The sequence below is a fragment of the Melozone crissalis genome, unplaced genomic scaffold (assembly GCF_028551555.1).
Source record: "Melozone crissalis strain CALT ecotype California unplaced genomic scaffold, PUWL_Pcris_2 ptg000090l_1, whole genome shotgun sequence".
NCBI classification, from domain to species: Eukaryota; Metazoa; Chordata; class Aves; order Passeriformes; family Passerellidae; genus Melozone; species Melozone crissalis.
In genome coordinates this window covers 2,823,101-2,841,640 of record NW_026535867.1, presented here as the reverse complement: position 1 = coordinate 2,841,640, position 18,540 = coordinate 2,823,101, and the positions used below count along the sequence as shown (strand labels likewise).

The 18,540-nt window shown below is 43.4% G+C and overlaps 1 protein-coding gene across 2 annotated transcripts in view; it reads left to right on the top strand.

The window, feature by feature from the left end:
* Positions 1-503: 503 nt before the first annotated feature.
* Positions 504-18,540, top strand: part of USP9X (ubiquitin specific peptidase 9 X-linked) — a 100,553-nt gene continuing 82,516 nt past the window's right edge. For both annotated transcript variants that reach the window (XM_054291345.1, XM_054291344.1), the window contains exon 1: positions 504-801. The gene's annotated coding sequence lies outside the window, so the exon portion shown is untranslated. The remainder of the gene's footprint in view (positions 802-18,540) is intronic.

The following is an 18,540-nucleotide window of genomic DNA, read 5'->3' as shown; positions in this document are numbered from 1 at the left end:
GACGCCAAGCAGGCCCCGCGCGCGCCCGCGCGCCGCTGGCCGGGCGTGCGTGTGTTTGTGTGTGTCCTACAGCCCTCGTCCTTCCCTCGCCGCCGCCACCGCCCCGCACACCGACACACCGGGGGGGGGGGCGGCCGGGACCGGCGGCCCCGGGCGGGCACACGGGCGGAGCGTCACTGCCGCGCTCGGGTGGCCGAACCGCCGCCGCGCTGGGCCGGGTGCGGAAGGCGCTGCCGGCGCCGCCATCTTGCCCACGGGGCCCCGCCAGACGCGGCTGCGCCGCCGCCGCCGGGAGCGCGAGGAGCCGCCGCCACTGCCGCCTCCCTCTGCGCTGCCTCCCCCGCACCGCCGAGCCCTGAGCGCGGAGCTCCCGCCGCCCGGCCCGGCCCCGCCACCCCCGCCCGGCCGAGCCCCGGGCGCGCGTCCGCCCACCCCCCCCGCGTGCGCCCGGTGCCCGGACGGGGCGGAGCGGAGCGCGCAGGCCCCGGCCCAGCCCCAGCCCGAGCCCAGGCAGGGCCGCCGCCGCCGCCGCCGGGCAGCAGCTGGTGACGCAGGAAAAACGCCCCAGAGAGAGAGAAGCGCTCAGGGCCGGCACCCGGAGCGCGGGCAGCGGCGCCGGATTTGCCCTCCCGCTTCCCGCCGCAGCGCAACCGAGTGGGAGCCGGGGGAACGGAGCCGCCCCCTCAGAGCCGCGGCCTGGCATGAGACCGTGCCCCGCCGGCCGCCGGGCATGAGGCAGCGCCCAGGAGGGCTCCGGGCCGCCGCAGCAGCCGCCGCGGGACGAGGGGAAGCGGTGCGGGGGTGAGTGCGGAGCGGTGCCCGGGCGGGGCCGGGCCGCTGTTTGTGCTCCCCGGGGATGGGGCTCCGCGGGCCGGGGCGCGGCTGGGGGCGAGCACGGAGCTCCCCGGGACCCGCGGGGCGTGAGGCGGCGGCAGCGCCTCCCTCGGAGCCCCGGCGTGTCGGCCCCGCACCGCCGTGTTTTGGAGGGCGAGGGAAAATGGCTGACGGCTCCTCATCTCCGGCTGCCGGCGGGGGGGAGCGCCCGGCGCCCTCGGGGGGCTCTGGCCGCCTCTCCGGGGCCGCTGTGGCCGGACCCCCCCGGTGAGCAGGGCCCGGTGCGTCCCCGCAGCGCTGCACCGGCATCGCCTCCCCTGGTTCTCGCTTCCCTTCGCCCCGAACGCCATTACTGAGGTGGAGTGATTGGGGCCGCGTAGGCCCGGGCGACGCCTGGAAATCAGGCCCTGCCGAGGCGCTTTCCCGACGGTCTCAATGAAATCCAGCAGCAGCAGCTCGTTCACGCCCGCTGTAAACACTGTTAACACGTAGGCCACTCCTCTGGCCTCGGCTTCCAGCGCCCCGGCTTCCATGGACGAAAAGCGTTCGTGGCTTTTTCGTCTAATTCCTGCAGTTCACCGCGCCGCTTCTCCTCGGAGTTGTGTCTTAGGGCTTGTCTGTAGCGATTTATTTTAGGCAGGACAGCCCTCTTCCCTTGCCCGACGAGTACGGCAGAGATAGTTGCGTGTAGTTTGGCCGCAGATACTCAGTGTTATTGTCCTCGAGAAAACGGGATTTCACCAGTTGGATGGGTTGTTGGGGTTTTTGTGTGTTAGTTACCACTGTCTTAACATGTGCCGTCCCACTTTGTGCAGCTTTGTTTGTATACAGTGGGAATAGCTTTTGAAAATTATTTAATTTGTTCTTGAGTGATTTTTTTTTTCTTGTAGAGGTATCCAAAAATGTTGTGATAGTTTTTAAGATGCCGTATTTAATTTTCAGCTTGCTCCTTCAGAAGTCCAGTTAGGTATTTTGAAGATTTGCAGTAGCTCGCAGCTGTATAGGAAAAAAAAGAACCTTTCAGAAAAGAATTGTTCTAATTAAATGTTCAAAGGACTCCCAGGCTGGCTGCAGACATATTGTGTCTGTCTCAGCTGTTTTCGTGTTATCTGTACAACTGGGTTTATATTCGCAGTTTTGCAGCTGTGTTCATATCAGGGACGTTTGTATCGGCCCAGAGACCCTCTGAAGTCGCAGGCTCAGAGCCAGCCCCAGGCCTGCTTTTGCTGACCTACTTGCAGAACTGGGGCCTGTATTTTTTTAAAAAGTTGTTGAATTGAGATACTGTTATGCATTCTTCAGTATACAGTGGCAACACTTGCTGTGACAGATCACGTAACCTGGGCTTTTTTGGCACTTCTCAGAGGCCTGACAAATGGCTGGTAAAATTGTTACATTTAGGAAGGGGCTGTTGATGGGTGTTTGGGGGATTGACCTTTATTGATTGTGGAATAGAAACTGTGTCCCTAGTAAGAAAGGGTTAGGGGTGGCTGAGAGCTGTAGGCAGCTAACTTTATTATTCATATTGTACTTGGGAATTTTCTTTTTTCATATTTTACTTGAGAAGTTGTCAGGCCTCCCCACCAAACGTGTTGCATATTTATTTCAGCAAAACCCAAGTCATACATGAGGGAGTTGGTTTGTTTGTTTGGGCTTTTTTTTGTTTTGTTTTGTTTTCTCAAACAATGCTTTTGATTCTTGGAGTTGAAGTAATGTTTATTCTTTGAACCAACAAACTACAGCAGTGATACCAAGAATTTCAGGGAGGCATACAGAATACATGTATTGATTATTCTGTTGCAATCCACCAGACAACAGTGATACTTAATGATAGCTGTGTACAACACCCAAAAACATGATCATAAAGCTGCAGTGCAAGAAACTCAAATTATCAGCATGTTTATGGGGAGGGAGTTAACCAGAAATAAATGTAAGATTGTATCACAGTAACTTTTCCCTCTCCAGAGGGTCTTGTACTTTCCTTTTGTGTAGTTTTCTTCAGGGTGTTTCTTTTGTGGAGCTTCTGTCTGAACCTTGCCTGGCTGCTGCTTCATGTCTTGCAGAATTTGCCTTTGTGGCCATTTCTCTGCCCGTGGAATTGACAGGAAGACAACATCTGGAGGTGCTAATCAATAAAGATAGTGGTAGCAAAACTGTTTTCCATCTCTGTGGAACACTGTCACCCTTACATAAACATTTTGTTCCCCACATTGTGGTGCCTTTGTGCTCAGACCAGTGCAACTACTCTGTGTTCTAAAGGCACACTTTTAAGCTTATGCATTTTATTAATATGCTGAAATTCATAGATGAGAGACTCAAAATAAACTAAAATAGTTATTAGTGTCTGTTTTGCAAAATTAAATAGACTTCTGAGAAAATAAAGGCATCTGCAACACCTTTGTTCCAAGACATCTTACATTTGAAATTAAAATTAATTTAGGACCTTCCAGTATGAATACAGCCCTGGGTAAGAATGGATAGGAATTCGTTTATTTATTAGTTTGAACAATTTATTTTTAAATGGCTTTGAAGTTCTGTTTCTGTCAGGTGTGTATTGAAAATATATTAAATTCCATGGAAAGTAATTCTGCCCTTCCTGCTATGGTTTAGACAAGTTCAGAACTAATTTCAGATATTTGAATGGAAAGTACTTTGGTGTTAGGCAGTACTGTGAGTGTAGAGATATATCTGTATATAAACATATATATGTGTGTGTGTGTATGTAAATATATATATAATATATATATAATATATATATATAATATATATATTATATATATAATTTATGTGCATATATATTTATATACACATAAATTTATATGTGTATATAAATATATGTGTGTGTGTGTGTGTATGTATTTACTCACTTTTTAAAAAAGAAATACAGTTTTATCTATTCTAAGAGATCAAAAATAGGTATATTTTGAAAACATCCAGATCAAGATAGCCTCATTTGTGAAATAAATGGATGAATGGATCAAAGGTGTCCCTTACTGTTTTTAACTTAAAGCAGAATTTTATATTTTTAAGGACAATCCAAACTCTGCACAACCCTTGAAACTGTAGTACTGAGTTTAATTCTTTCTCTTGTAATCACAGGAGCCTTGCTTATCCAGCACTTGCAGAGAAAGAAACTTTGCAGGATTTTGTGTTCATTTGAAAAGTTGTGAATGTGAAGGCTTTTGTGTGCAGGTGTTTGCTGGGTGTGAGCATTTAACAGTAGTCTGGATGTGGATGTTCTTGTGCAGGTATCTTCGTTTTTCTTACATGGATGTGTCTTCTCTTCACCCTCTGCATAGTGCACCCAGTTTTATTGTCTCCACATCAGCCCTGTTTTAAATCAGAATTCCGAGTTTGAAGCTGGACTTGAGGGTGTGTTTTGGGAGCACAGCTTGGTAGTGTCTGTCTGTCACTGCGGTCCTTGTGTTTGGCACAGCTGGCAGCACTGTGTTCCTGTAGGTTTGTGTCACATCTCACTGGTTATCTGTGAATACACAGCATTACCTTTATTCTCTAACATAGCTGAGTGTTGTTCTGATCCTGCAGAGCACAGCCCAAGGAGGTCTCCTGTCAGCACATACTTGCAGTGAGACTTGAAGTTTTCTGTCTGGGAAGTTGGAGCTACTTCAGATTCTGTGTTAGAAAAACACAATTCCTTTTTTCCATGTATTAAATCGAGTTTTTTATTCTCTTACTAATGTAGGAACATCTGAAAGTTCTCACACTCTAATTATGAAGGTTGTAATTCATTATGAGTTTCCGTTTTAGAGCAGTTATGTTGTATTGGCTGGTTCTCTTATGCTTAGGGCTAGAACATGACTTGGGAATGTGCCTAACAGAGGTGTCCTCTGCACTTGGGGACTTAAAAATTTTGTTTAGAGTCTTCAGTAGACAGGGCAGAAAACTGTTCTGTCACTGCTTTGCACCCTCAAAATGTCACTGCTGCCTTTCTGATACATGGCAGAGCCCCCCTGAGCCCCTTGGTGCATTGGGCATGTTCTCCAGATCTGGGTTGGTGATTTAAAATGGGGTGTTGGTGACAGCACAGGAGAGCTGTTAATGACTGTCCTCACTGCACAGGGTAGGAGGAAAGTAAGGAAGGTCTTAAAGTAGCCAGTTGTGACTTGGTATTAAAATTTTTTGTTTCTCTTTTTTTTTTTTTTTTCCTTGAGGGATCTTAACAGCACAACTGGTTTCTTCTGCATTTTGTGTTGTGAATTTTCTAGTATTTGCTTTGTTTTATAAGAAGCCATTAGTTACTCATTTTATTGGAGAGTTGAATTCAGTCTGCTTGTTATCAAGGCTTTTTGGTTGACACATTTTCAAATAGAAATTATAATGCTTGAAATGAAAACCACTGGGATATAGGTATGTTCCCAAGCTTGCTTTTTAAAAGAACATTGTTGAAATATGACTTTCTTAAAGAATTAGTCACTCTTGACTTTGAGAATGGTTACTTGCTTTTGGTTGGCTTTTTGTCAGTACAGCTCAGAAAGGGGTCCATGGGATGTAGATTTAAGGTCTAGGTAAATTTTGAATGCTGATATTATCAAGCATTTTCATGAAGTCAGATTGAAGATGCTTTGGAAGTTCTGGGTAACTATCAGGGATGTTACTGTGGGAAGCTTGTATTTGTAGCATCCTGGATCTGCTTACAAAACCACTATGTAACCCTGTTTGGTGACTTTGTTTTCATTACACATGGATCTGCTAACAGAAAAATGTGATTTTCTTGCATTTGGATCTTTGCATGGACATTTCAGCAAATCCTGCTGTTCGGTTGTTAGCATTCAGCTGTGGATTTACTCAGAGGAGGGGAATTCCACATTGCATCATTCCTTAGAGATGAGCTTTTTTTCCAAATTCTCTTTTTAAGCTGGGATTCAGGACTGTGTGGAAGGCAAGACTTCCTTGTTGCCCGAGTTTCCTCATATCCTCTCTGTTACAAATTGCAAAAGACTTCTTTTTTTACCAGAAGTGTTCAAGTGACTGCTTCAAAGTAATGAAAAGTATGTGGAGGGAATTTCAGGGCTGTCTTTTCATTAAGCTTTCATGTAAAATACCCAAAACTCAAGTAATAGAAAATTGTCCCTGGAAGAGCCTTTAAGACAAGTAGCAGTGTTTTGTAGCAGTCGAATGGCACGTGGAATGACAGAAAAATGCACATGCCAAATTCCATAGGGTTCAGTCCTTAAGTCATTTACTTGCTGCTTAACCTTTTCTCCAGCTTCAGTGGCACTGGGTGTGGGAAGAGGAAAAGGTTTGGTTTGCCTTAGCTGTAGCAACATGAAATGGTGAGAGAAGGAAAAAAAGAATGTTTAGAAATGTGTTCAGTAAGAAATGTCAGCAGTGATGTGTGTCAGGTCTGATCTCTCTGCTACCAGAGAGGCTCCTTTGGTTGGAGGGGGTGTCCTCACTGCCACTGCGCTGTGGGACAGTGGGGACAGGCCTGTGTTGGCTCTGGGTGAACTTCAGTTCTCTTGTCCAGAGATACATTTGACAGTGGGGTGAAAAAAGTCTCATTTTAAATATAAGACAGGAATGAACATTGTTGTCAAAAGGCACTGGCGTCTTGGTAAATTAGCCTTGAGTTGTTTATGGTTTATGTTTTTCTGTTGTTTTAGCAATCAGAAAAACATTGCTAAAGTACTTCAGTGTGTTTTTTAGTACATTTCAACAGGACAAGTTCATAATTTTGAAAGTTAAATAAGAAAGATGTATCTGTTTAACTTAATTTATAAGTAAGTATGTTGATGTAGTGCTGAAATTCTGATAAACCAAAACATTAAACTATAGTTTAACCTGTATTTTAGACTTTATGAATTTCTGATTTAGAAATAGATTATTAATTGTTTGATAATTTCTGATGTTTTCTTTTAATGTGTTTTCCTGAATCGTTTAGCTGTGAGGATTTCCTTTTTTTAAATCATAAATTGTAACATAAATCCTCTGGAGGTTGAAGATTTAACTCAGGTGGCTGGCTATACAGTTTCAGGTTCCAGTTTTGCACAGCTCTCCATGTGTGTTGTCCTGTCTTTCAGGCAGAGTTTTATTAACCACAGTGAGGCCTTAAAACCCCAGGTGCTGTCCCTGGAATGCTTACAGTGGTGTCTCTGTATACAGACACACATGTGCAGACGCTCATGCCATGGGACTGCTTCTAGGATGATGTCCTGATGTTTTTCTTAGGTGAGGTGGTAGTGTCACATTTCTGAAGTGCTTTTCAGTTCTCTTGCTGTGTCAGGATGTCTTTGTGATAGTTTTGGTAATTAGGCAGAAACACAGCCTGAGAATTCTTACAGTGTGTGTTCTTGTAGCAGTTCAGGCAGGTTCCTGTGGTTGACAGTTTGTCACATGTCTGGTGAAGATGCAGCTGAGAACACGAATTCCCTTTGTGCCATTTGGGAAGCCTTTTTTTTTCCTTCCATGTATAGGATTGCAAAACTGAGGTTGTTTGTTGTTGTTGTTTGTTTGAATGGCTGCAGCAGCCATCAGTTGAGTGATGTTCAGTGGGATGTCAGTGAGTTAATGGGAGTGAAGCCTTGCTGTGAGCCAGTGTTAATGAAAGAACCCCAGTCAGTCCCAGCTCTGGTTAGCAGGTGCATGGCTGGGATTTTCCACTTACCTGCACCATCCTGAGAGTTTTGACTAGATGAAGGAGGGTTTGGGAGTTCATGCTGTCATGAATGTTCCTTTTATTTTCTGTCACTTTCCTGAGAATGCTGTGAATATTTGGGAGCAGTAGAACTCGGGATGTGTTGCCTGGAGGCAGCTGGAGGAGGACAGTGGTTGGTTTGGTTTCATTGTTGGCAGGTGAGAGCCAATAGAAGAGTTGAATTTGAAGCACTGTGTTGGTTGATCCTTAGATGGTACTTGAGAAGATCATCTTTGTCTGAACATGAAATTGTAGCAGCACTCAGTGCTCTGTTTGTGTCACCTTTCCCCAGGTACAAGTGTCACCTGGAGCTGAGATTTGTGCAGGTTATGGGCTCGTGTAGGCCAGCAGTGAGTAACTCAGCAGTTGAGAGCAGGGGATCAAACTCTCTGTGCTCTCAAGGATGTGCTTCCACTGTGCTACACCTGAAACACACTTTGGGGGTTTGGCAGTGTTGATGAGTCACTGCAGTCCTTTGTGGGTGTGAAAATACAGTAAATAAGTCATAGTTCACACTTAAAATGAAGACTAACCCCGTGGTTCTACTTTCAGTTTAACAGCAAAATTTGCTTTAAATATGAGTTTATCATTGATGTCACTTAAGTTCTAAATTGCAGTTGTCCACTAGAATTCTTTATTCCATATATTTGACATAATCAGTTTCTCTATTGTTTCATCAATTGAAGTTCTTGTCTAGAACTTCCTTCCAGAAATGAAGTGGGGGGGGGGGGGAGGAGCCTGAACAACCATGTTGACATTTAAACAGTTCAGTTGCAGTGATTTTTCCTTTGATAAGAATTGTGAAGAAGTTACTTTGGGGATACGTTTCTGTAGGTATAACAAAACTTTGCTTCTCACATAGGCTGCCAAAGTGTTTGTTTTCTCTTAAGCTATTTTCATGGGTTTTGTGATGATTTTCCCTTAATTAGAAATTATTGTTAAAATCTTTGTAGTTTGCTTCTACCTGCCTGTTTGGTCAGGTGTCATTAATCTGCTTTCAAGGAGAGTTGTCTCTACTGAACAGCTGACGTTCTGTTCCCCAGAATTGGTGATGCTAGGGGTGTACTTTGGAGACACTTTCCAGCTGTGAATGAGAAAGTGTCTGCATTACAGACAACAGCTTGTCACAGGGTGCATATAATCAGTTGAGTTTTTCTTTGCCTTGCTGCATTTGTAAATATGAGGCTGATGTTTGAGGGGCCTTGTTCTTGTACAGATTCTTGATAAATGCAAGTGAAAAGTTTGTTTTCCTCATATCATTTCATCAGGACACGGGGTTTGTGTTTCAGAGTGATTTTCTCAACAGAACTAAAAGCTTATTTTTAAAAATGTGTCCATTATTCATTTTTTAGGTAATTGTTAGATGGCTTAGTGAAGTTACTTTAAAATTGTGTGTGGTGAAAAACAAATGATGCAATGAGCCTTGGGAAAAAATTATGAATCATGGTCTATATAAGCATTTTATAATAATTTAAGAACCATTTAGGGGGATAGCAAATGGATCCTGTGATCCAGCCTGGCCTTGAACACTTCCAGCAATGTGACATCCACAACTCTGGGCAACCTGTTGGAGTTCTTCACCACCTTCACAGTAAAGGTTTTGTTCCTGGCCCCTCATCTAAACTCACCCCTTCCAGCTTAAAGCCATTCCCCCTTGTCCTGTCTCTGCCTGCCCTTGTCAGAATTCTCCTTTATGTACTGGAAAGTGCTTTAATGTCTCCCCTGAGCCTTCTCCAGGCTGAGCAGCCCCAGCTCTCTCAGCCTGTCTTTATGGCACGGCTGCTCTGGCCCTCTGCTCCTTCTCCTGATCTCCTCTGGACCCACTCCAGCAGGTCCATGTCTGTCTTGTGCTGGGACCCCAGGGCTGGACACAGCATGGGGGTGGGATGTCCCCAGAGCAGAGCAGGGAACAGAATCCCCTCCTTCTCCCTGCTGCCCACACAGCTCTGAATGCAGCCCAGGACACGTTTCCCTTTCTGGGCTGTGGGTGACATTGCCTGGGTTGTGTTGTGCTTCCTGTCCCCCAGCACCCCCAAGTTCTTCTCCTCAAAGTTGCTCCCATTCCATCCTTGACCTGGCCTGTACTTGTGTTTGGGATTGCTCTGACCCATATATAGGAGCTTGTGCTTGGTCTTGAACTTCAGGTTCCTCTAAGTTTATATAAAATGGAAAATGGGGAAATAGGGGAATGAGGCTTGTCATTAAACTGGTGTTTCCCTCACACCCCTTCATTAGGAGCTCTTCCTCCCGTTGGATTCTTGGCTCATTCAGTCAGATGGAATTGGATTTCATTCAGTATTTTATCTGTGGAATTCTCTCTGTAAATGCATGTGTGACATCAGGCTAAATGCTGAGTAGAATGATTCCTCTGGCAATAAGGAAGCTTGATAAGCTTGATAGGTTCTTTAGGTTCTTTCCATTCTCCTCCTGTGTGTTACCCAATCATTAATCAGCTTGTGTTGTCTTTGTGTTACTGATCAAGAGCTGAGACTCAGAGGCTGTGAACCTCAAGCCTACCTCCTGCCATAGCTTTTCAGTGGATTTCTGTTAGATATTCAGCAGTTACACAGTTTTTTGGGCTTAAGTTTCTGCTGTGCCTCGTCACTCTTTCTCAGTTTTCTTTTTCTCTCAATGCCAAGAAAAATGAGAGGAAGATGAAAAGGTGAATCTGAAAAAGACAGGTGTGTTCTCCAACAGTGTTTTTGAACAAGACATAGATTTAACTTTGGGGATTTCTATATAGCTGCCTTATAAGCCAGAGATTTCCCTTTCATTTCTGAAGTTCTGTTTCTTTCCTTATAAAACATCATTAAACTTCTGTGACAAATAAGGTACAGACAATTTTTCTTCCTGGTGCCTCAGTTGATTACTGTTTACCCAGGAGACTTAGTTCAATGGAAATGAAATTACAGTGGAAACCAGATTACTCTGAAAATTCCAATTAGGTAGGAGAAAAATGACAAATTCAGCCTTTGACAAATACAGAGAACATGTTGTGTCTGTCTCTGCAATTTTGTTAAATGAAAACTTGTGAAAAAGTCCTAAGATGTTGACTATCACAGTGGATGTGGCTGCTGTGCTCAGCTACTCATGCTCTGTCATCTCTAGTTCCATTTTGTTTTTTACCTGAGTTTCCAGGTAATGTTTGAATTGTAGAGTTTTCCTTACAGTTTCATAGCTCTGGCTTTTTTTGTTTGTTGTCATCAGAAGTAAAATTTTTGCCACCTTCTGCGTTTTACAACTTCTGTGTTACCTGCTGTGGCTTTGTCATTAAGTTGTCTGCTTGTAGTGAGAATATTCAAAGTATTACTGCCAAATAATTTTCCTGACTCACTGTGATCTGCTGAGTGTTCCACTGGCTTTATCATAATTTCCAGGACAGTTTGTTGCCTTCACCTTCTCAGACTTCTTGCACTTGGCATTATTTGCTGTGGCTGCTTAATATTTCTTTCATGACTGAACTTGTGCTGTTGGTGGACTGACATTCCTGGCATTTATCATCTGCTAAACAGCTTTCTCTGTGTGCATTTTCCTGTGGGATCCATTGTGCTTGGGAAGAATTTTGCTCTTTATGACTTTTCTGTGTTGTAAAGGTTCATTTGTGCTATAATGTACATGAACCTTGATTATATATTAGTTAAATATGTGCTAATTCTAATTGACTGTATTCTGTTTCCTTCACTTTCCCTTCTCTTCTGGGGTGTAATTTCATGAGAGCTTTGCAGTGATGCTGAAAGGGTTGGTTCTATTCATGGTTATGTGTTCTTCCTGTTTCTCCTGCCATTGTTACTGTTCATGTGGCTTATGATACAGCTGAAAACTAAAATGATTTTATTCCTATCCTCCAGTTGCCTTTCAGCCAGCTTGGCTTCTTGGTCTGGCTGGTGATGTGGTGATGCAAGGGGTGAAAAAGTGGTTAGGATGGAAGCCAGCAGGATCACCCTCCTTCCCTTCCTGTCACACTGGAGACTTCCCTGATTTCAGATGGCCTGAGAGGCTTTACCCTGGCTGAAGGCTTGTCCACATGCACAAATACAATGAGACTTATTTTCTAAAATCAGGATACAATGCTTGTACTGGGGGATGAGGTTGCTGTTGCACACTGAGGTTCTAACAGTAGGAGCAGAACAGATCCATGCACACACTGTGGTAGCAAAACCACCTTACTGGAGTTCTGTCACTCTCACGTGTGCTGGTTTAAGCACTGTCCCTGAGAAGGACAGGTCCTGTGCTCCTCTTGTCTCTCCTGGCCTGTTGGTAGGCTCAGCTCAGAAATGGGATCTTTGTAGGCTGGTTTGTGATGGAATGAGGGCTCATTAGCCAGGGGGTTTGTGGGATTGGCAGTTTATGGGATTATTTCAGTGCAGGGAGAGCAGCAGCAGTGTGTGTTGTGGATTCTTTTATTTTGTGTGTGGTGGGCTGTGGTTTTTATGAATGACTTTCTGGTTTTCAGATAGCTGCAAGAGAATTCTTAAACCCATCCTCAGCCCTTAGGATGATTGTTTTCTCCCTTAGTTGATTGTTTTCTCCTGCATTTCTCACTAAAGAGGGTTATGACATGCTTTTAAATAGGCTTTGTGGATACAGGAATAGTGTGTTTCTGGGACAGGGGTGTCACTTCTTGGTTCTGTGGGGGGGAGTGAACATAGTGGAAATAATTCTCCTATTTCCAGCCCTGCTTTGTTCTCAGTGTACTTTCTAGGGGCTTCTTGTTCCTTTCCAACCTCCTCTGCTATGTATCTTTTTGCATTTATATCAAACTGCAGCCTTTTGTGTTGGCACAAGGAACATGAGCACAGAAGACAAAACTGCTGTTCTGCTGCCACTTCTTACTTCCCTATAGAGGGGCCAAGATTTTAAAGGGGAGTTGTTACACAAGTTCTCTAGAGCAGGTGGATAGTTTTCAGGGGGTTCTGGAGCATTTCAGGGAGCATTGTGGAGCATTTTCTGGGGTTTCTGGAGCATTTTCTGGGGTTTCTGGAGCATTCAGGGGTTTCTGGAGCATTCAGCCTGCCTGGGAAGATGGGCTTGCACGAGTCTGGTTGGAATGGAGCACGTTTAAGACAGACAATATTAAAAGACATGAGCTATCATCTTGTAACACCTCTAGGGAGCTTGTACAAGCTTCATTTTTCAGGCTAAGTATCTTCTGACTGAGATGGTTGTAAGGCAGCAGAAAATGTCAAAATGTTTACTTGCAGTTGTCTGGCATGGAGCAGCACAAAAACCGCCAGGCTGAGCAGGCAGTTGGTACGTTGGAACTAGTTGGAAGTTCGGCTGAGTTTGTTAAATAGTTGTGAAGGAGCTTATTGAAACACAAATTTTAATGCTGGTGTCACTTTCTTCTGTATTAGAGGTATTTGAATTACACTTGACAATGATGGTAGAGTTTGAGTTCTTGTGCTTACTTTGTGCTGATTAAACATTACATGAAAAGTAGAGTTTAAAAAAATTGAAATTAATGCTAGTACAGTAACAGGAATGCTTAGATATTTGAATTTAAAAATACCCAGGTATTTCACAAAGTTTTTATGATTCAAGAATGTAATCTGCTTCCAGCTTAATACCTGTGTTAGGTGTTGTATCATGCTTTAATTATTTACAATTAACCAAGCAGTAAGTTGTGTTGGTTTTATACATTGTGTGAAAATTTCCATAATGTGTTGATAATGTCACAGAATATTAGATGTAAAGACTGCTACAATTAATTGATTTTCTTTAGTACAATGTTTAACATAGCTTAGAGAAGCCATTAAATTTTCCATAGGGAACATGAAGTCAGGTAGAAGGGCTGAGCTTTAATTTTGCAGGCCAGTTTTAAACTCCACTTTTCTCCCAGAATCTTTGCAGTCCAGTTGCAGTGTTGGCATTGGGTGCTGCACACCACAGTGACCCATCAGGAGCTGGGCATAAGCAGGGTTTGAGAAACAGTGCCCAGGTAACACGTAACAATAACATGGTAGTAATATCCCTAATTTACTGGCTGAGTGACTTCAGCCAACATTTCAAATATTTATACCCTGAGTTTTGCAAAGCCTCGAGTGCAGTATATATACTATAAATAAGGCCATGTTTTCAAGCTGCAAGTGGGGCAAATCTGCAATGCCATTATCCTTCCTTTCAGATACTTGGGAAAGAATGAAGGTAGCAAAAGCTGTTCAGCACTTAGCAGTGGCCTCATAAAATGCATGAATCTCATCAGAAATTACAGAATCCACAATGTGTTTATGTATCTGAGGAAGAAACCAAGGCCAGGGATGGCACTGAACATGAGTGAGGATTTGGACCTTGGTGTGGTTTGGCACAGTCTTCCAAGCACGGAATGTTGAAGAGTTATTTTGTTTTTTACTCTGTTCTGTAGGAAGAATTGGAATTGTGAACAGTATTAAATGGCTCTAGTACCTCAAAGGGAGTGTTTGATTTAAGCTTTTCTGATTAACTTTTAGGGTTTTGTCTGCAGTTAGTATTATCTGTAATCCTGAGGCAATTGGACTGGATGATCATTGGAGGTCCAAATGAACAAAAGAATTCTATTCTTAAATATTCCTGTGATAGAAGGAGGAAGTAAATACCTCATGATTTTAGCTTCATCAATCCTGCCTACGAAATTGTGTTTAAAAAAATCTGAGCTTTCTTTGTGAGGCCTGCAGCAAAAGAAGGAAACAACATCCAAGGAAGTTTCAGATGTTTATCCTCTGTTTATCTTCTGTTTATCTTTTGCTAGAGCTAGGGTACAAAAGTTCTTAACAGTTATGAAGGGTTTGTGCCCCACTCATAAAAAGAAGTGAGATATTCTGTGGATGTCTTTTGGAATTTACAGGACCCATGTTCTCTACTTAACAGTAGGACCTGGCTCAGAGAGACATTCTAGAATCTAATGCAACCTAAAATAACAGCAAAACCTTCCTGCATAAATTGCAAGTTGAATTACTATCAGTGAGTGGCTTCACCACTACTCTCACAATATTTGGTACAAACCCCAATGTTTTTAGCAAGTTAAAGGTCCAGGCATTTGCTGATGAAAGGAGAAAGGAGCCTTGAGCATTGCCAGGGTTGGGCATCCACAACCTCCATGGGCAGTGTGTTCCAGTGTCTCACATCCTCAAACTGAAACATTTCCTCCTAATATTTAACCTACATTTCCCTTCTTTCAGTTTGTGCCCATTACTCCTTTTCCTGCCATTCCTGATGAAGTGTTGCTCTCCAGTTTCCCTGTACACCCCCTTCAGATATTGGGAAGTTGCTGTGAGGTCTCCTCAACCTTCTCTTCTCCAGCCCAACTTTCTCAGTCTTTGTTAGGGAGATGCTCCACTGCTTTTACCAACTGTGTGGCCTCTCTGGACTTGCTCCAGCAGTTCCATGTCCTTGTATTGGGGACACCAGAGCTGTACACAGCACTCCCAAGTGGGGTCTCACCAGAGCAGAGTAGAGGAGGAGAATCAAAAGATTTCAGAGTACCTGAATTTCTGTACTGCATTGTAGCACACTTGTCTGATTAAATTTACAGGAAAAAATAGTTTTAAAAAATGAACCTTTACTGAGTTAAACCAGAATTATTAACATGATTTTAACAAACAGGAACACATTCCTAGCCAAACCCTTCACCTAGCAATTCACAATTTCATACTGTTAATATATTACCAATTACATAGATAAAACTATAAAATTACTAATGAATATTGCACATGGCACCCACAGGAATGGGGTGAGAAACAGTGAGAGCACATCACAGAGTAATGTGAGTTATCTGCTAAGCCTGGCATAATAAAATGTGCACTAACACAGCCAAGTGTCAGGTCATTTACCCCAACAAAGCACATACAGAAGACTTTGTATATCACAGAATTTCTAGGTTGGAAGAGACCTTTAAGATCATTGGGTCCAATATATTGGTGAACATGACAAAAAGCAATCAGTTATTTTACAAAAGCAACTGCCTGTGAACACCACAAGTGTATGTTTGTAGCAAGAATGAACCTTAGCTCTGTTTTTTAATATAAACAAATAATTTTGGTTACAGAACTGATTAGAAACTTGCGAATTACAGCCTTTTACATCTAGAAAAAAAAAAAGTAGCCAAGAAGTTTTCCCTCCACACCCATTTGCTGCTCCAGTGAGATGAGAGTGCAGTGGGATGAATCAAATATCTGAGCCCATTACAGAACATGAGAGACCATGCACTGCCAGGGTAGCCTGGCTGTTCTGGGCTTTGCAACTATTTGTCTACTCCCTTGCAGTTAGGGAATAAAGATGCCCTTTTAAGATTGCTGTTTCTGTTCTCTTTGACTTTTGGGCTTATCAAAGAAGAAAAAGAACTGAGAAATCAGCAGACAAGAACTACACAAACTGTACTTTTAACTGGCACTTTCCTTTCAAAAAAATCAGAGCTGCCAATCAGGCACACAGACAAAATCAGGAAGAGCAGAAGAACCTACCTTTTCCTCCAGCTTTTGAGAAGAGTTTACAGCATTTCCTCCACATGACATGGCATCTCCTCCTTGGTTCTGAAGCCCCAAATTATAAATACAACAAGGCATTATTTAGAGCTAGGAGCTTTTAAGCTGTGGAGTTCAAGAACAGAACCAATACAAAATGTGTGTTTTGCAGGTCTTTTAGCTTGTGCTGCAAGAAAACACCTGACTGCTTGAATTAGCACACAGAGCTAAGAAAAGCAGCTGATACCACTAGCACCTATTTATAGATACACTTTCAATTAAGAATAGTGTACATACAGAGAAACCATCTCTAAACATAACTCCTAAAGCACAAATGATAAAGAGTAACACACTCTGTAAAAGTGTTCTTTGTGCAAGTGAGAAGGGAGGATGCCAGATGCATTCCCAGAACACTGGGACTGTTTTTGCTCGTGTGATTGAACTTTGGTGATGAATTTTGCTCCATGGCTTGCAGAGGTGTAGCTGTCACATCCATTTTTGAATTGGATGAATCCAGGACCAAACTCTGGGTTTAACAATCAGAAGTAAGGAACTAAGAGCATTTAATCAGTCTTCAGTACAAACTTTAGACATTCTATTTTCTTGAAGTAGTGACTGTAGAGATGTAAGGATACAATAACAATTACTGCATAGATGATAGATTACCAACTGCTAATGTATTTCTTGTCCTTGCCTGAACTGTTCTGTTGCAAAGGACTGGGTTTGCAGTTGGACCTGAAGCATCAGCCCAGTCCTGATTGGCTCTATTGTCAAGAACATGTTTTTTGGGTTGCAGAAGGACAGCTTTGTGCATAAATAAACTGTAGCATAATTGGAAAAAATATAACAAGGTGAATTGGGTCTGACTGGAACAAATTATATTCTGAAGTTCTTTGATATTTTTGTTGTTTTAGTTTTGAAGGTATTTGCTATTGTAGCTCATTCTTAATACTAAGGTGGAAGGAAGTCTTACCCACTTCTTTGCATGTTCATTGGGAATTCAAGAAAAGGGCTTTATAGTAAGTGAAAGTCATGGTTCAAACAATTTAAGCATTTTCAGATAGATTTTTGCATTCACTGGATAGAAGTCACTTAGTAAGTTTGCTTTTCTGATGTGCCAGTGTGTGCATTTTCCAGTGCTTTTTATATTTACTGGATTCTGTTCTTGAAAAGTCTGGGTTATTTTACTGTCACAACTACAATTTTCATCTCCCATCACAAAACCCCATATTATTTAGCTACTTATCAGAACGTAATTTCTTCATTGCTGGGAAATGCTTAGACCAGTAGTTTAAATAATAGAATTTTAGGGGCTGAACATTTCTGTCCCTGTTCCTTCTGTCACTGAGATACCCTGAATATCCTTGAGGATGTGTTTTGGTACCAGTTGAACCAGTGTAACTCCCAGGGAAAGCTCCTGAGTGAAGGGGTGGCTGTACAGGATGAGGCCCAGTGTTGCTCAGCCCTTTGCCTGTGGCAGCAGCCAGGGACCTGCACCTGTGGCACAGCACGGCAGCAGGGCCACAGCTCCCTGGGGGGAACCAGTTCATTGGCTCAGCATTTGGTGGGGTTTGTCTGAGGCATTGGCTGAGTGCTGTATATTTGGATTTGTCTCTGTTCTCTGTCACGTGAGCTAAACATTTCAGAACGGGAGCTGAAACTGTTTTTTCCATCTGGTAGCCAGAATGAAGTGTGTGATCTGAAGGTCTGTCCTTCCAATACATTATTTGTGAAAAAGCATCATGTGCTGTAAGTAACCAGGGGTGCACTCTCTGACTGTTGCATGTCCCAGGAACTACTGGCAGGTGAATGTCTTTTGGAGAAAGACACTTGCTGCTGCTCTCCAGTTCCCTTTCCGAGCCTGGCCTTCAGCAATTACTGCTTTGAAGCAAGACAGTCCTTTGATGTAAAGGATTTCCTTTTTAAAGTCTTTTGGAAGTTACTCCACGTGGAAGGGTCTCTCCTCTGAAGTCACACTGACATGCTTGGAGTGTTCAACTGGGAGAGGGCTCCGGGGAGACCATGGAGCCCCTCCTAGTGTGGAGAGGGGGCTTACAGGACAGGCATGCAGTGATAGGGCAGGGAGAAGGGCTTTAAACTGGGAGTAGGTTTAGAATAGATGTTAGGGAGAAATTATTTCCTGTAGTGAAACCCTAGTGCAAGTTGCCCAGAGGAGTTGTGGGTGCCCCATCCTTGAAAGTATTGAAGGCCAGGTTGGATCAAAGGAACAGCCTGGTCTAGTGGAAGGTGTCCTGTCCATGGCAGGGGGTTGGAACTGGGTGATCACTGCAGCCCCTTCCAACCCAAACCATTCTGTGGTGCTGTGAAATGAGTTAATACATTTTGAGTAGATTGGCTTTGTTGCCTTGGTGTGCAGAGCCCAATCCTGTTGTCAGCCTTGGCTTGAGTCCAGTTTGTTTTGATTAGAATTTCTTGGGCTTCAGGTTTGGAAGTTCACTTTCTGTGCTCTTACTGCTTGCTTAAACTCCTGTGAGTGCTGCATGTAGGAGCACCTTCAACAAGGTGAAGTTGGATACTGTTAAGTAGCTGTATCTTAGCTGAGCTTAGCCCCAACACCAAGTTTTGAAATTAAAAAGAAAAGAATCCTGAAAGAAC